Below are 20228 nucleotides of genomic sequence, written 5' to 3' on the forward strand. Positions count from 1 at the left end.
AGTTTCTTGATTTGGTTCCAAGATGGTGGTACAGTCGGTTCTGGTACTACTCTTATTGGCTTTGCCTTAGTGGCTACGTCTAGCCAGCTGTGACATTAAAGCCCGCTGAAGTTGTCAAAAGGGCTATCTCTTTCACAGTTAGAACTGCTAGACACATGGGCTCAGTAAGAGTATGTATCGGGCTTAGACAGGCCCCTTGCTTGGGTAAAAGGATATAGATCCTTCCATACAGTCATTAAACTATAATAGAATTTCCGTATATTTCGAATCCTTATTGGTCGTGCGGACTACCGCCAACCTTTAAAAGTGTACTAAAGCAGCTAGATCTGGATGGCCGTGCGGACTACCGCCCGCCTACCTAGATCCTGGTGTTAAATGGTATAAGTCTCTATTTAATTTAATCACTTTAAGAATAGTGATTAGTACCTTATCATCCAAAAACATGGTATAATAATTCATAATCTATTCTAAATATTCCCGGGATAGAAAATCCGGAAGGGAATTATCAATTCCTTTTTTGTATTGTATTTCAAAATCGAAAGGTGCTAGCTGAGCCTGCCATCTAGCAAATATTAATTTTGAAGCATCGTGCTTAAAATCTTTGTCAAACATGTATTTAACCGATTGAGCATCAGTTTTTATCAAAAACTTTTGGTTGTATAAGTCGTCTTGAAATTTTAATACACACTTAACAATAGTTAACATTTCATGCGCCACAGTAGCGTATTTCTTTTGAGCTTCGGTCCATTTACCAGAGTGAAATCTTATTAAGTATTCACTCTTATTATTGGGATTTACTTGTTTCAAAATCCCTCCATATCCAACATTAGACGCATCTGTCTCGATAATCTTTTGCCAAGTAGGATTGGCAAGGGTTAAACATGGTAAAGATTTAACACGCCCTTTAATACTTTTGACTAACTCAGTATGTTGGTTAGTCCAAGGGTGTTTATGATCTTTCTTTAGCCGATCGTATAGAGGGGCTAGATCTCGTGACAAACTTTTATAAAAAGGGGAAATATAATTTAAGCTTCCCAAAAATCTTTGTAATTGAGTCCTGTCAGTGATAACATCTGGAAATTTTTAGTCGTTATAAATGCTACGGCAACCGACGAAGGTGTTGATAACATAGGTATGGCTCTAGTAGTGGGTAGAGAAGATGCAGTTTATACTCTTATCCTTACAATTTTAGAGCATTTCAACGGTAGATTTACCTCAAACCATCAGACCGTCCGAACTTTACTTAATGGACTTAGATGTAAGACCCTTAGTGAGTTTAGATGGTATAAAGATACTTTTATGAGTAGAGTTATGGAACTACCCGAGAATAGATATGAGCACTGGAAAGCCAAGTTTATAGACGGCCTCCCTTCCTTATTTGCTGAAAGAGTAAGGAATGTGTTAAAGGGTAGTTGCGGAGAGATTCTGTATAATAATTATACCTATGGTAAGCTTATAGGTGTTTGTACAGAAGAAGGTCTTAAATTATGTAATGAGCTAAGACTTTCTAGACAGCTTAAGATAGATAAGCTTAAAGAAAGGTCCCAAGTAGGTGACTTTTGTACCCAGTTTGGTTTACCCGGAACTTCCACTCAAAATAGGAAGAAGAAAACCAAATATCATAGGTACCCTAACCCGGATAGCCCGTATAAGAAAAAGAGGTCTAAATATAGGCCTAAGGAAGAACGTGATACTAGAAAAGCGAACAGGAAATCTACTCGATTTGCGAAGAATAGATCCAAACGTGATCTCGCTGATATTAAGTGTTATAAGTGTGGAAAGTTTGGTCATATTTCTCCAAACTGCAAGCTTCAAAAGCTAAAAACCTTAGAACTCGATGATGAGTTACACGATAAGGTTTATGGCTTGTTATACACTTCGGGATCAGAATCTGACTATTACTCAGAGACTGAATCTGAAGCTGAAGTTGAGTTAATTGATTTTTCTGATAATAATAAAAATGTTGATACTGCTTGCACTGCTTGCAAAGGTGATATTTGTGCTTGTGATAGTGACGAATTTTATAAATTGAAATCACAATTTGATGATCTTAATATAAAAACTATTACGTCTGACAATGTAATAGAACTTTTAAAAGAAGTTACTGATGAAAAACTTCGTGAAAAAATTATTACTTTAGCTGCAAGTTCAAGTTCTAGTAGTTCAAAGACTGTTGAAAAATACAAAAACGAATTTGAACACTTTGCACCATATTCTTTATCTGAAATAAATAGAAGACTTCAAAAGTCCAGTACTCCTAGTCGAGATACTTCTTTTGATGATTTAAAAGAAGAAATCGAAAATTTGAAAAGAGATATTAAGTCTCTTAAGCAAAATCAAATGATTTGCGATCACCGGATTACTCAAATTGAGAAAAATAATTCTCTACCTGAATCTTCGACTAAAGGATTTTCTGATTTTTCTAATGATAAAGGAAAAGAAATTTCTGATGAAAAATCTGATTTTGGGCTCAGTAAGAGTATGTATCGGGCTTAGACAGGCCCCTTGCTTGGGTAAAAGGATATAGATCCTTCCATACAGTCATTAAACTATAATAGAATTTCCGTATATTTCGAATCCTTATTGGTCGTGCGGACTACCGCCAACCTTTAAAAGTGTACTAAAGCAGCTAGATCTGGATGGCCGTGCGGACTACCGCCCGCCTACCTAGATCCTGGTGTAAAATGGTATCAGAGCCTAGGAATTTTCATGGTAATTGTGTAATAGATATGAAAGATTCAACATAGATATGAAGCTTTTGGAATGGATCTGGGAGAAACAAGTACTAAAAGTACTAGACTTGAAGAGGTAGATATACCTCAAAACCTTGATTTATTAAATAAATGGACAATTCCTAAAGTTTCTATAAAAACCATTTATGATTATGGTTGGTTTGATAAACTTTCTTCTAAACAATTGATAAAAACGACTGAACAGTCTTTAGCATTAAATTCATCTGAACAGACTATTCGTTTGTTAAACAAGCATGATATAGATTTATATAAACATCATTACCATTATGTATATATATATATTAGGTAGTATATATATACTACCTAATATATACTAGTTATATATACTTATTATATCGAATATAGCTTATATATATATATACTATATATACTTACGCTATACTATGCACTAAGTATAAGTGTATTAGGTAGTATTATATCGAATATAGCTTATATATATATATATATATATATATATATATATATATATATATATATACTATGCACTAAGTATAAGTGTATTAGGTAGTATTATATCGAATATATATATATATATATGTAAGCTATATTCGATACGGTATTACCTAATACACTTATACTTAGTGCATAGTATAACGTAAGTATATATAATATATATATAAGCTATATTCTATACAGTATGACCTAATACACATATACTCAGTGCATAGTATAACGTAAGTATATATATATATATATATATATATAAGCTATATTCGATATAATACTACCTAATACACTTATACTTAGTGCATAGTATAGCGTAAGTATATATAGTATATATATAAGCTATATTCGATACAGTATTACCTAATACACTTATACTTAGTGCATAGTATATATATATATATATATTATATATATATAAGCTATATTCGATACAGTATGACCTAATACACTTATACGCAGTGCATAGTATAGCGTAAGTTTATATATATTATATATATAAGCTATATTCAATATAATACTACCTAATACACTTATACTTAGTGCATAGTATAGCGTAAGTATATATATTATATATATATAAGCTATATTCGATACAGTACTACCTAATACACTTATACTTAGTGCATAATATAGCGTAAGTATATATATATATATATAAGCTATATTCGATACAGTATTACCTAATACACTTATACGCAGTGCATAGTATAGCGTAAGTATATATATATATATATATATATATATATATATATATTTATATATATATATATATATAAGCTATATTCGATACAATATTACCTAATACACTTATACTTAGTGCATAGTATAGCGTAAGTATATATATTATATATATATAAGCTATATTCGATACAATATTACCTAATACACTTATACTTAGTGCATAGTATAGCGTAAGTATATATATTATATATATATAAGCTATATTCGATACAGTATTACCTAATACACTTATACTTAGTGCATAGTATAACGTAAGTATATATATATATATATATATATATTATATATGTAAGCTATATTCGATATAATATTACCTAATAGACTTATACTCAGTGCATAATATATCGTAAATATATATATATATATATATATATATATATATATATATGAGAGAGAGAGAGAGAGAGAGAGAGAGATACGCACGATTCGTAGTACTATTCATCCCTTGTATTACAAAAGTATTAACGGCTTATATTTATATTATTTAGATAGTAAATACAAAAGTGATTTTTAATTTTGACCATTGTTGACCTGAATAGAGACCAACTTTGGTTGCTATTTATTCAAGAATTTAGTTTAGCGACCAAAGTTGGTCGCTATATTTAAATCAGATTTAATTATATTTCATATAATATTTAAATTAATAATATAATTATTAAAATTGTATAACTGGGCCCCATTTAAGCGACCAAAGTTGGTCGGTATCTGCCTACCCTTTAAGTAGCGACCAACGTTGGTCGCCATTTTTATATTATATATATTTATATTTTATAATTTTTTTAAAATAATAATATAATTATTAAAATTTTGTAGGTGGGTCCCACTTTAGCGACCAACATTGGTCACTAATCTCAGTAAATGTTTGACCAAGAAAGTCTGACCAGTCCAGTCAACATTTTGACTAATATAGCAACCAAGTAGCGACCAACCTTGGTCGCTATTTTGTTTCTTTTATTTATTTTATTATTTTCGCTAGTTTAGCGACCAACTTTGGTCGCTTTTTCCCACAGATCAATTTTGGTCGCTAAATTTTGGTCGCTTTTTTCCGAATTTCTACTAGTGAGCATACAAAATGGGTAAAAGCAATGGGTAGTTTATGTGCATCGTCAAATAAATGAAGGACTCTATTAATTTCTTCTCTGAAAATAAATGGTAAGCCCTTTTGGTCGTGTTGTGACTAATTATATATTAGACAATCTAGGATTTCTAGAAGTATGAGTGTATCACTAAAGAAAGGAGGAAAAAAATATTAAGTCGGAATTGATCCGTATTACTTTGGATAATAACTTCAACCAAGTGCACCATTCAGCCTTTGTAGAACGTGGATGCCAATAGATAATATTAGACCAAAGGGCAGCCTGGTGCACTAAGCTCCTGATATGCTCGGGGTTCGGGAAAGAGCCGGACCACACTTGCTTATTGTACGCGGCCTTACCATGCATTTCTGCAAGAGACTGTTTCCATGGTTTGAAACATATATAAAATACCCAGGTTTGCAAAGAGATTATACGTTTACGTGCCATTAAAAAACATTACCTTATAAATCCGCCCCTGATTAGAGTGCACTAATAAATGGTGATACATAAAAAGAACCTGCAAAACTAATGCAATACGTTTACGCGCCTCATACATTACCTTAGAGATCCGTCCCTGATTAGAGTGCACTAATAAGTGGTGATATATAAAAAGAACCTGCGAAACTAATGCAATACGTTTACGTGCCTCATACATTACTTTATAAATCCGCCCCTGATTAGAGTGCACTAATAAGTGGTGATATATAGAAAGAACCTGCGAAACTAATGCAATACGTTTATGCGCCTTATACATTACCTTATAAATCCACCCTTGATTAGAGTGCACTAATAAATGGTGCTATATAGAAAGAACCTGCCAAACTAATGCAACAAAAGTAGGCGCACAAGTTTTATCAGTAAGCTTTTAAATAAACATGTTTAGGTCAATGTATTAATTCAAAGGAAGTAGTAAACAAAACAATAAGTTTTACTAAATCAGCATCAGTTAACCCTCTCTGGTATCAAAACGACCAATTATTTATTTTATTACGTAGCTTAGCAAATTCAGAGCTAACCAACAAATTTTAATGATTCTTTAGTGCTACATACCCTATTAATTGAATGCCTTTCCTAATAAATTGCAACTAGAACCTATTTTTATTTTGGGCAATGCGACAAGTTGGACAAAGAACTCGTGCTATTGACGACCTAGCTAGCTGAATGACTTAATTTACAAGTTAATTTAAATAAATACATTTAAATTAGTCGTCATATCAATACATAATCGTTATTTTGGGTATCAATATATGTGAATAAGCATGTCGATTCACCTTTTATATAAGATAGAGGTAAGGTACTATCTTCATTTCTTTAATACTTTCATTTTTTGGTGATCAATAAGCAGTTAAATGTCTGTCTTATTCTCTATCAAACGACTATAAAGATAATAGAAGAAAATTACCCGTCTTTTCATTAAAAGATAAAGAAGAATTTAAGTTATGTTCATTAACAATATAAAGAATATTTATAACATCAACTCAGTTTGAATCGGTTATAGTATTATTATTCTATTTTTCAAGTTACCATATCAGACTTGCTGTGAAAAATTAATCCAAAAGAAGAAAAAGATATGCTCCCCACAGATTTCTTAGGGGAAGAGGATAATTATGCATCATACAGATAAAAATAGGTCTATAATTACTATATTATAATAATTGTAGTCCAAGTCTTAGGATGTTTATCTACTCTAGATGATAATGTACTACTATAAGTTTTTGTTTTACCGGCAACATACATACTGACCACTTGAAAATCACTTTTCTTTTATGTTCTTATCCCTTATATCTTCTAGATTTCGAACAATGTTTTGTATTGGAAGATGATCAACTGCCCTTTACAAGTTTGAAAAGATGCTGTGATGATCCGATAGGTTATTTTCAGTTTTAACTTTTATTTTTGTATTTCGAGTCCACGAATAGATTCGTTTAGCCTTTCTCGAATTGCGTGCACAGTTCGTCTCTTTTCTTCCAGAAGGTTTTTATGAGAAAATTGATGAAAATGTGAAATCGTACCTTAAAACTCATTTGAGTTGACTTCGATCAATGCTTTGAGCAAACAGACACGAATGAGTAGTTTGACAGTCCCGGTGGGTCCGTATCGTGATTTGGGACTTGAGCGTCTACCCGGAATCGAATTCGGAAGTCCCTAGCTTAATTTGACGTAATTTGTTGAAACCTAAAAGTTTAAAGGTTTAAAGAATTTCTAAGTTTAACCGTAGTTTGACTTTGTTGCTACCGGATTCAAATTTCGGTTCCGGAACTTGGTATAAGTTTATTTCAGTATTTTTGACTTGTCTGCAAAATTTGGTGCAAAACGGAGTTGATTTGACATGATTCGGACGTCCGGTTGAGAAATTGCATATTCTTAAGTTTCTTTGAAAATTTCATTCGTTTTGGTGTCCGATTCGTAGTTCTAAGTGTTATTTATGTATTTTGATCACGTGAGCGAGTTCGTATAATATTTTTGGACTTGTGTGCATGTTTGATTTGGAGCCCCGAGGGCTCGGGTGAGTTTCGATTAAGTTGCAAATGTTATTTGAACTCAAGGAAAATGTTGGTTTAGCTTTTACTGGTTTCTGGTGCATGCTTCTTCGCGATCGTGAAGATACTCCCGTGATCGCGAAGAGTAGTTTGGGATTGGGGAGGATTTTTCTCTTCGCGAATGCGAAGTACTGGACGCGAACGTGAAGTGGAGGGGGGCTTGCCCTTCGCGAACGCGAAGCAAGGTGTACTTTTGGGGAGTTGGGCTGGTGTGCTAAGCTTCGTGGGAAGTACACAGTTAGCCACTAATAAGACATGTATTTACTTTTATGCCACTATTTAAAATATATTTAGTCTTTAGCCAATGCTTTAATAAACTTTTACCCGCCTGGACAAAAATACCCTTTTGCTCATAAAGTTCAGGACCAAGTGTCCTTAACTTATGAGCTTGTTAGTGTAAGTTCAGGAATAGTTGTCCTTAATTTATGAGCTTGTAAGTCTAAGTTTAGGACTACCTGTCCTTAACTTTTGAACTTGTAAGTGTAAGTTCAAGACTACATATCCTTAACTTTTGAACTTGGAACTCAAAGTTCAGGACTACCTGTCCTTAATTTCTGTACTTGTAACTCTAAGTTAAGAACTATCTGTCCTTAAGTTATATGCTTGTAACTCTAAGTTAAGGACAAAGTGTCCTTAATTTTTGAACTTCCAACTCTAAGTTCAGGACCAAATGTCCTTAACTTATGAGCTTGTTACTGTAAGTTCAGGACTAGCTGTTCTTAATTTATGAGCTTGTAAGTCTAAGTTAAGGACTACATGTCCTTAGTTTTTGAGCTTGTATCCTAAGTTCAAGACTGCATGTCCTTAACTTTTGAAATTATAACTCTAAGTTCAGGACTACATGTCCTTATTTTTTGAACTTGAAGCTCTAAGTTCAGGACTACCTCTGAATTCAGTATAAATATTGTTTATAATCAGAAATAAACAATGTTTGATGCATTGTTAAAAAGCAAGTTCTATACCAAATGGTAAGTATCAGATGTTAATTCTGTAGTAAAATTAAATTTTAAAGAAATATGATATGCGTGTTTTTCTTAATATTTGACTTTGGAAGATGAAGACGGTCGCTTTTGAACAAATTTTAGTATGCTTTGCCTCTGGAATAAAATACAACTTTAGGTCAATGGTTGATAAAATACGCAAAGCATGCGATCAATATTCGATGCACAGAGAGACGTTATGGTTTAGGAGGAAAAACAATTGAAGAAAGGGTAAAAATATCTTTTCATATTAATTTTAATAGAGTAGTGGCTATTTTTGCTCAACATTAGAATTGCTGGATAAAAAATAAATACCACCTTAAATAGTGGCTACCCCACGCCATTTTTACGCTAAGTGAATGCGATCACTGGATCGTGAACGCGATGGTCAGGGGGAAGAACCATCGCAAACGCGGGGCACATCTCGCGAACGCGTAGGCCAATTGGACCGTTGTGCATCGTGAACGCGGCAGGCCCTTTGTGAACGCAAAGAAGGCCTGGCGCACAGACCTTAAAACATTTCAAACATGGGATTTCACTAATTTTTCACCATCTTTCTATTAGAGCTCGGCCTAGAGGTGATTTGGAGGAGAAATTTCATCACCCTTTCATAGGTTAGTGTACTTTAACTTATTTTCTTCCATTTCCATCATCACCCATTAATTTGTAGCCTTAATCTTTGTCCTTTCATGGTAGAAAATTAGGAATTTGGGAAGAACTGAATTTTTTTGTAAAATTGAGATTTAGACCTCAAATGGAGATTTTGACCAAGCGGACTGGGGGTTGACTTATGTTGACTTTTTTGGGAAAAGGGTAAAGATCTTAACTTTATGTATTGTAATTGATTTTCCTAGAATTATTTGATGTTATTGAGTCGATTTTGGTTAGATTCGATTGGTTTGGAGACGGATTTTAGAGGAAAGGCCCTGGTAGAGCTTTGATTTGCTCGGTGAGCGAGGTAAGTGTTGGGTCTAACCTTGATTTGAGGGAATTAGGAACCCTTGAGGTATGTGCTATGTGAATTTCATGTGTAACGACGTATATACAAGGTGACAAGTGTAGATATGCTGTCAATTACTTGTTTCCATATCTACCCATATTTCATTAATTATTTTATCCCATATCTTGATTGTTACATACTTTAATTACTTCCTAGGCCTTAACTTGCTAGTTGTCATTTATTATTCTCGCATTAAAAATATTAATTTCTTCCATGATAAATTGCTACTTGCCTTAATTGTCTTACTTGTATCCTTTAACTGTCATATATTCGACTTGTCTTGTTGCTCAGTATTAATTGTAGCCTTTCTAGATTTGGTACGAGATTCTTTTATGGTTTTGCTTTCATATTCGTTAATCGTAGAGATTCTTGTGATTCAAGTTGTTAAATTGATTGCACTTATTGATTTTATTTATAGATCGGGTTGCACGCCGCAACAGGTGGAATAAAGAAGGATTGATATTGATACGGTGGATCGGGTTGCGCGCAACAACATACTTTTTTACTGCTTATTATTATTATTATTATTGATATTTACATGGTGGAATAAGGGAGGATCATTTTTTGCACGCCGCAACGATTTATGTGTTTTGTATTCCTTCTTGTATTCTGTTGGCTTCGGTTCTTCCTACGAAACTCTGAGGATTGGTATTTTTAGTTTTTACTGGTTTTCGAGGATTGAGTTATTTTCATGAGTTAACTGCCTTATTTTTCGTACTTTACTTTCATGTCATTATTATTATTATTATTATTATTATTATTATTATTATTATTATTATTATTATTATTATTATTATTATTATACTGCGTACAGGTTATTATAAGTGACTTGCCTTAGCCTCGTCATTACTTTGTCGAGGTTAGGCTCGACATTTACAGAGTACATGGGGTTGGTTGTACTCATACTATACTCTGCACTTCTTGCGGAGATTTTGGAGTCTGTCCTAACGGCGGTCAGTAAATTGCTTAGGTTGACTATTGGACCTATACTTGAGGTACAATTGCTCGGCGTTCGTGTCACGACCCGGATTTCTCCACCCTCAGGAGTCGTGATGGCGCCTACTAGTGTGTAGGCAAGCCAACTGTTGAACAATTTACCTTTTTCCCATTTTAATCCTTTACAAGAAATTATGAGCAATAACTTAAAGACAACGGAATTTATATCGAGCGGAAGAAAAATAATAAAATTACTGAGTATAACCAATACAACTATTTAAATAAGACTACCCAAAATTGGAGTCACAACTTCACAGATAGTCTAAGAGTACTACAAATAAAGGTCTGAAAGAAATATAAGATACACTGTTGCTAAAATAAGTAAAGGAAATAGAATAAAGGAAAGATAAGAGGTGTCGCCAAGGCCTGTGGATGCTTGCAGGACTACCTCGGGTCGCCTAATGATCAAGGAACAACAATCTTACTACGGTCCGAAGTCTATAGCACTGGGATTTGCACAAAAGAGTGCAGAGTGTAGTATCAGCACAACCGATCCCATGTGCTAGTAAGTGCCTAGCCTAACCTCGGTGAAGTAGTGATGAGGCTAGGACCAGACTATCAAATAAACCTGTGCAGTTAAATCATATACATCGAAAATAGAAATAGATAATCACAATTTAAAATTGGGCGGGGAAAACATGCTGCGGGGAGTAAAAGATAACAACAGAATATCAAGAGGAATATAAGGAAACCAAAATCCAATTACTAACAAGGATAGGGAAAACAAATGCAGAGTTCACTTTCATGTCACATCTTGTTGCAGGCGTGCAACCCGATCCTATTTCATGTATCTCGTTGCAGGCGTGCAACCCGTTACCATTTCACATATCTCGTTGCAGGCGTGCAACCTGCTCCCATTTCACATATCTCGTTGTAGGCATGCAACCCGATCCCATTTCACATATCTCATTGCAGACGTGCAACCCGCCCCCATTTCACATATCTCGTTGCAGGTGTGCAACTCGCTCCCATTTCACATATCTCGTTGCAGACGTGCAACCCGCTCCCATTTCATATATCTTGTTGCAAGTTTGCAACCCGCTCCCATTTCACATATCTCCATGGCGGCGTGCCACCCGATCCCATTTACAAATCAATAATAATCACAAAAAAATCCTGGCAAGGGAACGATTATATCTCAACAACATCCCGACAAGGGAACTATAATATCAAGAAAACATCCCGACAAGGGAACAATAATGATAATAACATTCCGACAAGGGAACAATAATAATAATAACATCTCGTCAAGGGAACAATAATGATAATAACATGTGAAGCGCAATAAACCACAACGAAGTCATAACAATTACAATACAAGACTCACGGGCATGCTTGACACTGACGTATAGATACTCGTCACCATGCCTATACGTCGTACTCCACAATTAACACGTAGAAAATAAGACACGACTCCTAATCCCTCAAGCTAAGGTTAGACCAAACACTTACCTCGATGCCACAAACACAATTCAAGCCTCTACTCTCGCTTTACCTCGTGATTCCACCACCAATTCGCTCGTATCTAGCCACAAGTTACTTAACTACATCAATAAGTGCTAAATGAATCAATCCTAATGCATGAAAAATGAGTTTTTTTCTAAAGTTTTACCCAAAAAGTCAAAATTCTCCCCCGGGCCCACATGATCAAAATCCGAGGTTCGAACCAAAACCCGATTACCCATTCCCCCACGAACCCAAATATATAATTTGTTTTGAAATCGGATCTCAAATCGAGGTCTAAATCCCCAATTTTTGAAAAACCTATGTTTTACCAAAAACACCCAATTTCCCCCATGAAAATCATTGATTTTGAGTTGAAATCATGTGAAAAGATGTTAATGATTGAAGAAAACGAGTTAAAATTGACTTACAATCGATTTGAAAGAAGAGTTGTCTTTGAAAAATCGCCCAAAAGTGTTTTGGTTTTGAAAGAGTGTGAAAAACGAAAGATTTTAGGCTAAGTTATAAAATTGCAGGTTGCAGATATGAGAATTGCGACCAGGGTTCGCAATTGCCAACCTAGACTTTTACTAAGTTCACATTTGCGAAGTCGCTTTTGCGACTGAAGTCTCGCATTTGCGACCAAGGGGGATTCCAGGCAGTTGTCGCATTTGCGACAGTCACTTCGCATTTGCGAAAAAGGCAGCCCAGGCCACATCTCGCATTTGTGACACATTGCTCGCATTTACGAGATAGGAATGCGAAGCCTGCAGGCATGTAGCATACCAGCAATTCCCTGAGTTAAAATTTCACTCCGTGGTCCAAAACTCACCCGAGTCCTCGGGGCTCCAACCCAAACATGCACACCAACCTAAAAACATCATACGGACTCACTCGCACATTCAAATTACTAAAATAACATCAACAACTATGAATTTAACATCAAAATCATGAAATTTCTCAAGAACTTCAAATTTTCCATTTTTCTCAAAAACGATCCGATTCATGTCGTTTCAAGTCCGTTTCTTACCAAACTTCACAGACTTATCTTAAATCACATATAAGACATGTACCAGGCGCCAGAACCAAAATACGGGCCCGATACCATCGAGTTTTAAACTCATTTCATTTCCAAAACTCAGAAATAATTTCAGAAAATAATTTCTTTAAAAATTCATTTCTCGGGCTTGGGACCTCGAAATTTGATTCCGGGCATATGCCCAAGTCTCATATTTTCCTATGGACCCTCCGGGATTGTCAAATCACGGGTCCGGGTCCATTTACCCAAAATGTTGACCGAAGTCAACTTAAATCCCTTTTACAATCAAAATTCATCATTTTTCACAGATTTTCACATATTGACTCTCCGAATACGCGCCCGGACTGCGCACACAAATCGAGGTGATGCCGAAAGAGGTTTTCAAGGCCTTAAAATGCAGAATTCATTTTAAAACAAGTGATGACCCACAGTTTGCGAACCCTGATTTCCCTTTTACCTTATCCTAGTTGTGTATTTTCTTTCAGACAACTTTACTTTCATTCAGACCTTTATCTGTATTATTCTAGCAGATCGTGCACTTGTGATACCAGATCCGGGGCTGTATTTAGATATTTCGGTTGTTATGACTTTTCGTACTTTATTTCAGTTCTATTTTAGTTATTTCAGTTTAATCGGCATCATTTACTCGAATTGTTTTAAAAAATGGCTTAAGACTATTCTAATGTTGGCTTGCTTAGCAAGTGAAATTTTAGCTGTCATCACGATTCCGACGGTGAAAATTCTGGGTCGTGACAGTTGTATCGAACGTACCAAATATGAACTGAATGTATCATGCAGTCCAACATGATTTTTCTAGTAAAAACTACTAGATCTATTCAAATGGTAATAACCAATGAATTAACATCTTAAAACTTCATTTGAATCTGTAGGCATATAAATTTTATTAAAATTAAATCCATAAAATAATTTGGATTATATTTTAAATTCAAGATATATTGGTCCAAATAAATACTATGGGCTAACATAATTGAATTAATTATATAAGTCCAATATATATGGATTAAATAAATAAGTCTTAAACCATTGGGCTAGCCCATTTAATTGGGCTAAAGTGATGAGCCCACTTCATTAAGCCCACGATGACATCTTCCTAGAGGCCTAGTTTGGTGCCACGTGTCAAATGACGTGGCCTGCCAAGTCAAACGGAAGAGCCAATAGGATCATACTACATGTCAAAATTACAAGGCATGCCAAGTCACACTAAAAGGCCAATGAAATCGTGCCACAGGTGCAAGTGACGTGTTCTGGCCAATCAAATGCGGCCATATCACACTTCAATTTGATTGGTCAGAAAGAGTTTGTTCTTATCATAACTCTTCCCTTCCACAACTATAAATATGGGTCTTCATAACTCAGAAAAGACACAAGATGTTATAACAAGAAGTAAGAGAGAGCTCGTGGATCAAACGCGCAAATTTCTCCACAAGTTTCAAGCTTCAAGCAATCAAGTTTAAGTTCAAGAAATCAAGTTCAAGCTCAAGAACGAAGAACAAATCAAGGTCAAGTTCAAGCAATCAAGCTCAAGCTCATGGTCAAGAACAAGATCATCATTCATGGAAACAAATATAGATTCAAGATCAAGCTCAAAGGCCCTTGAATTTATTTACTATTGAAAAGTAGAATCAGAGGAATCATAGAGATTGTAACACTCTAATATTCGAAATAAAATACTACAATTGTTGCGATATTTTCGGTTTTGATTTTATTTTCCCGACGCAATTTATTGTCTACAAATTCTGGCACGCCCAGTGGGACGATCTCTACCTCTCATCTCAACTTTTCAATCACCAAAGTCCAAGAACATTGAAATGGTTCAAAGAAAATCAATTTTGGTTCAACTTCCACCAAGGCTGCTAACTCCAGGTTCTATGCTGATGTGGAAAGCATCCTCGATGTCACCTTTAGAAGCTTCGGACCAGTTACGAGGAGCAAAGCAAGCTCTTTAGGACAACAAACACCCCAAGTATCGTCTGCATCAACCCCTGTTTTCGTATCTTCATCCTCAAAAGGAGCAAGATCTTCCACAAACGCATCTGAAGGAGGAAGCGATGTTGCTGAAAAGATCAAGAAAACTCTTGCTCTCCTTGACCTCTCTGGATCCAAGCACTCTGCTGTGAAGAAAGATGATGACGCTTCAAGTGATGGATCCTCCCCACTTACACCACATAGTGTGAACCAATCAAGGATCAATCTGTGTGAAAATCCATGCTACTCTCTATCATCCATGACAATCATGCAAGCCATGGTGACAAACACTTCATCTATGGAGGAGAATTGGCAAACTTGACGGAAGTAATCAATGGCTTGACCAAATGCATGCAAAATCAAGAGGCTAGAATTGACAAGCTAACAGACAGGGTGGGAATCTTGATGGAAGAAGAATCCACTCATGCACCCGGCAAACTCCCAGAAGTCCAAGAGATTGATCCTCCCCCATAACAAGTTGCATCTACTAAGGAAATTTCAGTGTCTTCGGAAGGGATGATTCCAATCAATCAACTAAAGGAGTTCATTGAAGGGACTATAAAAAACAAATATGAAGTCTCTTCTAGTCCTCCTTTACCTACGCCAAAGCCATACACTTCAAGGATCGATATGTTGAAGATGCCTGCTGGCTATCAACCTCCAAAATTTCAACAGTTTGATGGAAAATGCAATCCAAAGCAACATGTGGCGCACTTCGTTGTGACATGGAACAATGTTGGGACTTATGGAGATTACTTCGTCAAGCATTTTTTTCCGCTTATTAAAAGGAAATGCTTTTGATTGGTATACAGACCTCGAGGTTGGATCTGTTAATAGCTGGGATCAACTAGAGCAAGAATTCCTCAATCGCTTTTATAGCACGAGACACACTATGAGTATGATAGAACTTACAAATACTCGTCAATGAAAGGATGAACCAGTTATCGACTTTATCAATCGTTGGAGGAATGCAAGCCTCAACTGCAAAGACATGCTTAGTGAAGCTTCAGGCATAAAGATGTGCATCCTAGGCATGCATTGGGAATTGCATTACATCTTGCAAGGTATCAAGCATGACACATTTGAAGAACTTGCAACTCGTGCCCACGACATGGAATTGAGCATGGCCTCAGCTGGAAATGAAAGGCTTCCCATCTATAAACCTCGCAAAGGGAATGACAAGCAAGAAGCCAGGAAGTCGTACCCAAGTCTGAAAGTAAAGAAGCTATGAATGTCAACACGTCACCTATGGAGAACGGAGGCTGAATTATTTTAAAGTTGTTGATGAAGTCAGGAACCCGCCTGGAGAATGGAGGTGTTAAAATTTTAATTGTTGAAGTCAGGAGCCCGCCTGTAGAACAGAGGTTGTTAAATTTTAAGTTAAAGAAGTCAGGAGCCCACCTGTAGAATGACATTTTATTTTCAGAGTTGTTTGTTGAAATCAGGAGCCCTCCTGGAGAATGGAGGTGTTAAAATTTAAGAAATTGTTGAAGTCAGGAGCCCGCCTGGAGAATAGAGGTGATAGAATTTAAGAAATTGAAGAAGTCAGGAGCCCGCCTGGAGAATAGAGGTTGTTAAATTTTAAGTTGGAGAAGTCAGGAGCCCGCCTGTAGAACGGAGGTTATTATATTTTAAGTTGAAGAAATTAGGAGCCCGCCTGGAGAATGGAGGCTGAATTAAATTTAAGAAATTGTTGAAGTCAGGAGCCCGCCTAGAGAATGGAGGTGTTAAAATTTAAGAAATTGTTGAAGTCAGGAGCCCGCCTGGAGAATAGAGGTGATAGAATTTAAGAAGTTGAAGAAGTCAGGAGCCCGCCTGGAGAACAGAGGTTGTTAAATTTTAAGTTGGAGAAGTCAAGAGCCCGCCTGTAGAACGGAGGTTGTTATATTTTAAGTTGAAGAAATCAGGAGCCCGCCTGGAGAACGGAGGCTGAATTATTTTTAAGAAGTTGTTGAAGTCAGGAGCCCGCCTGGAGAATGGAGGTGTTAAAATTTAAGAAATTGTTGAAGTCAGGAGCCTGCCTGGATAATAGAGGTGATAGAATTTAAGAAGTTGAAGAAGTCAGGAGCCCGCCTGGAGAACGGAGGTTGTTAAATTTTAAGTTGGAGAAGTCAGGAGCCCGCCTGTAGAACGGAGGTTGTTATATTTTAAGTTGAAGAAATCAGGAGCCCGCATGGAGAACGGAGGCTGAATTATTTTTAAGAAGTTGTTGAAGTCAGGAGCCCGCCTGGAGAACGGAGGCTGAATTATTTTTAAGAAGTTGTTGAAGTCAGGAGCCCGCCTGGAGAATGAAGGTGTTAAAATTTAAGAAATTGTTGAAGTCAGGAGCCCGCCTAGAGAATAGAGGTGATAGACTTTAAGAAATTGTTGAAGTCAGGAGCCCGCCTGGAGAATAGAGGTGATAGAATTTAAGAAGTTGAAGAAGTCAGGAGCCCGCCTGGAGAACGAAGGTTGTTAAATTTTAAGTTGAAGAAGTCAGGAGCCCGCCTGGAGAGCGGAGGTTGTTAAATTTTAAGTTGGAGAAGTCAGGAGCCCGCCTGTAGAATGGAGGTTGTTAAATTCAAGATGATGAAGTCAGGAGTCCGCCTGTAGAACAGAGGAATATCTTTCAAGATCAAGCAGTAACCCACTGGAAGGCAGAAGGTTGCAACAAAAATCCTCAGCATTCAATCCAAGTTAGAAATAGTAGAAGCTCGCCTCAAGAATGCGAGTCAACAGTCTGAGATAATCAACAGAAGCTAGTCACAAAAACAAAAACAAGAAAAGAAAAAAAAGCAAGCATAAAAAAAAAGAAAAAGAAAAAATGAATCTAAAGTACGAAAGTGGAGAACAGATGTGGTCTGCTCAAGAGCTAGCACCTACAATAGCAAGTATCAAGGTTCAAATCCAAAGTCTGTATGAAGCACCATTCAAGACTCAAGATCAAGTTTCAGAAGACTTATAGATAGGAATCTTGTAACTAGTAGCTGATAGGCTTAGTTAGTCTTCTCCATCTTTCATTTTTTGTAATAGGAGGACCGCGGACCGGAACCTCAACGGAATCGCACCTCGATTGGCTCTTCACCTCGGTACACTCTACCATCTCTCTCATTTTCGAACTACACGTGGCCTGATTCCTTTATAACCAAGGATATGTAGGCAGTTCAGATACCAGGGCTCGGTCACATTCCCTTCCTTTCCTTAGTATAGTCCCTCCAAATAATGGTCAGGTCAAAAACATGTCTAGTCGTTCTTTGTCAGAAAACTCTTCGTGTTTCCAGTCAAAGAGGGGCAGCTGTAGACGTGTGATTTTTGACCCTCCCCGGGAATTTTCACATTTTTAGCGTGAATATTTAAATTGGGTCTAATATAGCTATTTTGACTATTTTACTTTATTTTTGTCGCAAAAGAAAAATTACAAAAAATATATATATAAATTTTAGCTTATATATTTCTCATAAACTTGAAAAATACAAAAAATAGTACCTTATTTTTGTACTTTATATAATTTCGAAAATTATAAAAAATATAGTTTTATTAATGTGTTGTAGTCATTTTAAACTTAAAAAATATAAAAATAGTACTTTATGTTTTTATCGTTGCATAATTTCGAAAATTACAAAAAAAGTTATTAACGTTTTGTAGCCATTTTAATCTTGAAAAATACAAAAATAGTAATTTATATTTTATCTTTATATAAAAACGAAAATGACAAAAATAGTTTTATTTATGCTTTGTAGCTATTTTAATCTTGGAAAAAATACTAAAAAAAAAGAAATAGTTTTGTTTTAAATGTTAGTCTTATTTTGGTTGTTATTTTGCCTGCATAGGATTAATTGAATAACATCGTGTTTTTATTCTCGGGTCTGGGCAAAGAATAATATTTGGGTTCAAACTACCCGTTTTTAGGCCTAATTTTTGGGCCTAGCCCGTAATAATCCGAGCCCACTACACATGGGGGACACGCGTGGGGAACACGAATGGAACACACACACGGGGAACCCCACCACGCATGGGGGACACAAGTCTTGGACCCCTACACACGTGAGGTCCATCTTCTTTGAAGAAGAGAGGAAAGGGACCACTATTTGATCTTCTTCTTCTTCAAAATGAAGAAGGAGAGAACCCTAAGAAAAAGGAGACCACGGACTGTTCATCTTCTTCTTTTTTTTTTGAAGAAGAGAAAACACGACTAAAACCCGCACGCCATAGCCATCGCCACCCCTTCGAAAACTCCATCCTCGCGCACCACCATACACATCCCGTCGACCACCCCGTCGAGCAGCAGTTGCTACAGCTGCTTCACGTCCTTCCCCCATCGCCTTCTTCCTCCATTGAAACCAGCTCCATACACATCTCGTCGACCACCCCGTCGAGCAGCAGTTGCTGCAGTTGCTGCAGTTGCTTTACGTCCTTCCCCCATCGCCTTCTTCCTCCATTGAAACCAGCTCCATACACATCTCGTCGACCACCCCGTCGAGTAGCAGTTGCTACAGCTGCTTCACGTCCTTCCCCCATCGTCTTCCCCACCTCCAAACACACTTGAAACAACCTCAAACCACCAGTAAAAATAGTTCCGAAACCAGCTGAAACGTCACCCAAAAACCAGTCAAAACGCAACACCAAACCACCCAAAAAATAGTAGCTGTCGCACCATGTTTGCCGATGAACAGAGGTTCATTTTAACTGTGTAAGAACACCCAAGTTAAGTCGATTTTTTGAGTTGGGTTCAAGGTTTCCGGCGCCGACGTGTGTCTCGATCGGATCGCTGTTTGTTTGCTGCTGTTTCGCTTCATTCGTAACCGAATTTGCGGCTGTTCTTAGCTTTTATTTGGTCTTGCTAAGTTTGATTCTTGCTGTTGAGGTATGTAGCTCAGTTTAGACAATGTAATTGTTATAATTGATTAATTGAATATCATGATATTATTTAATTTGTTCACTTTGTGTCTGTATGTGTGAGGTTAGTTTACTTATGTACTTGATGACTTTAAATTACTGCAACTTTGGTTTGGGAAATGTTAGCTTGTTAAGTTTTAAATGGATGATGAAAAATGGACTAATGACATAGCAAGTTGAGTTTAGCTATTGTAATATGGGGCTGATGTTATGCTATTGATGAGCCGTTCTAGTATGCTCTCTTCGCGAGCTTCATCGAACTGCATTTTTGTATTTGGTCTGCACTGCCTTGCTATTTCTAATTTCTACAAACACTACTTAATGTTGAATTTTAAAGAAGCAACTTCTGCCA

The sequence above is a fragment of the Nicotiana sylvestris genome, chromosome 10 (genome assembly GCF_000393655.2).
Source record: "Nicotiana sylvestris chromosome 10, ASM39365v2, whole genome shotgun sequence".
Classification (NCBI taxonomy): Eukaryota; Viridiplantae; Streptophyta; class Magnoliopsida; order Solanales; family Solanaceae; genus Nicotiana; species Nicotiana sylvestris.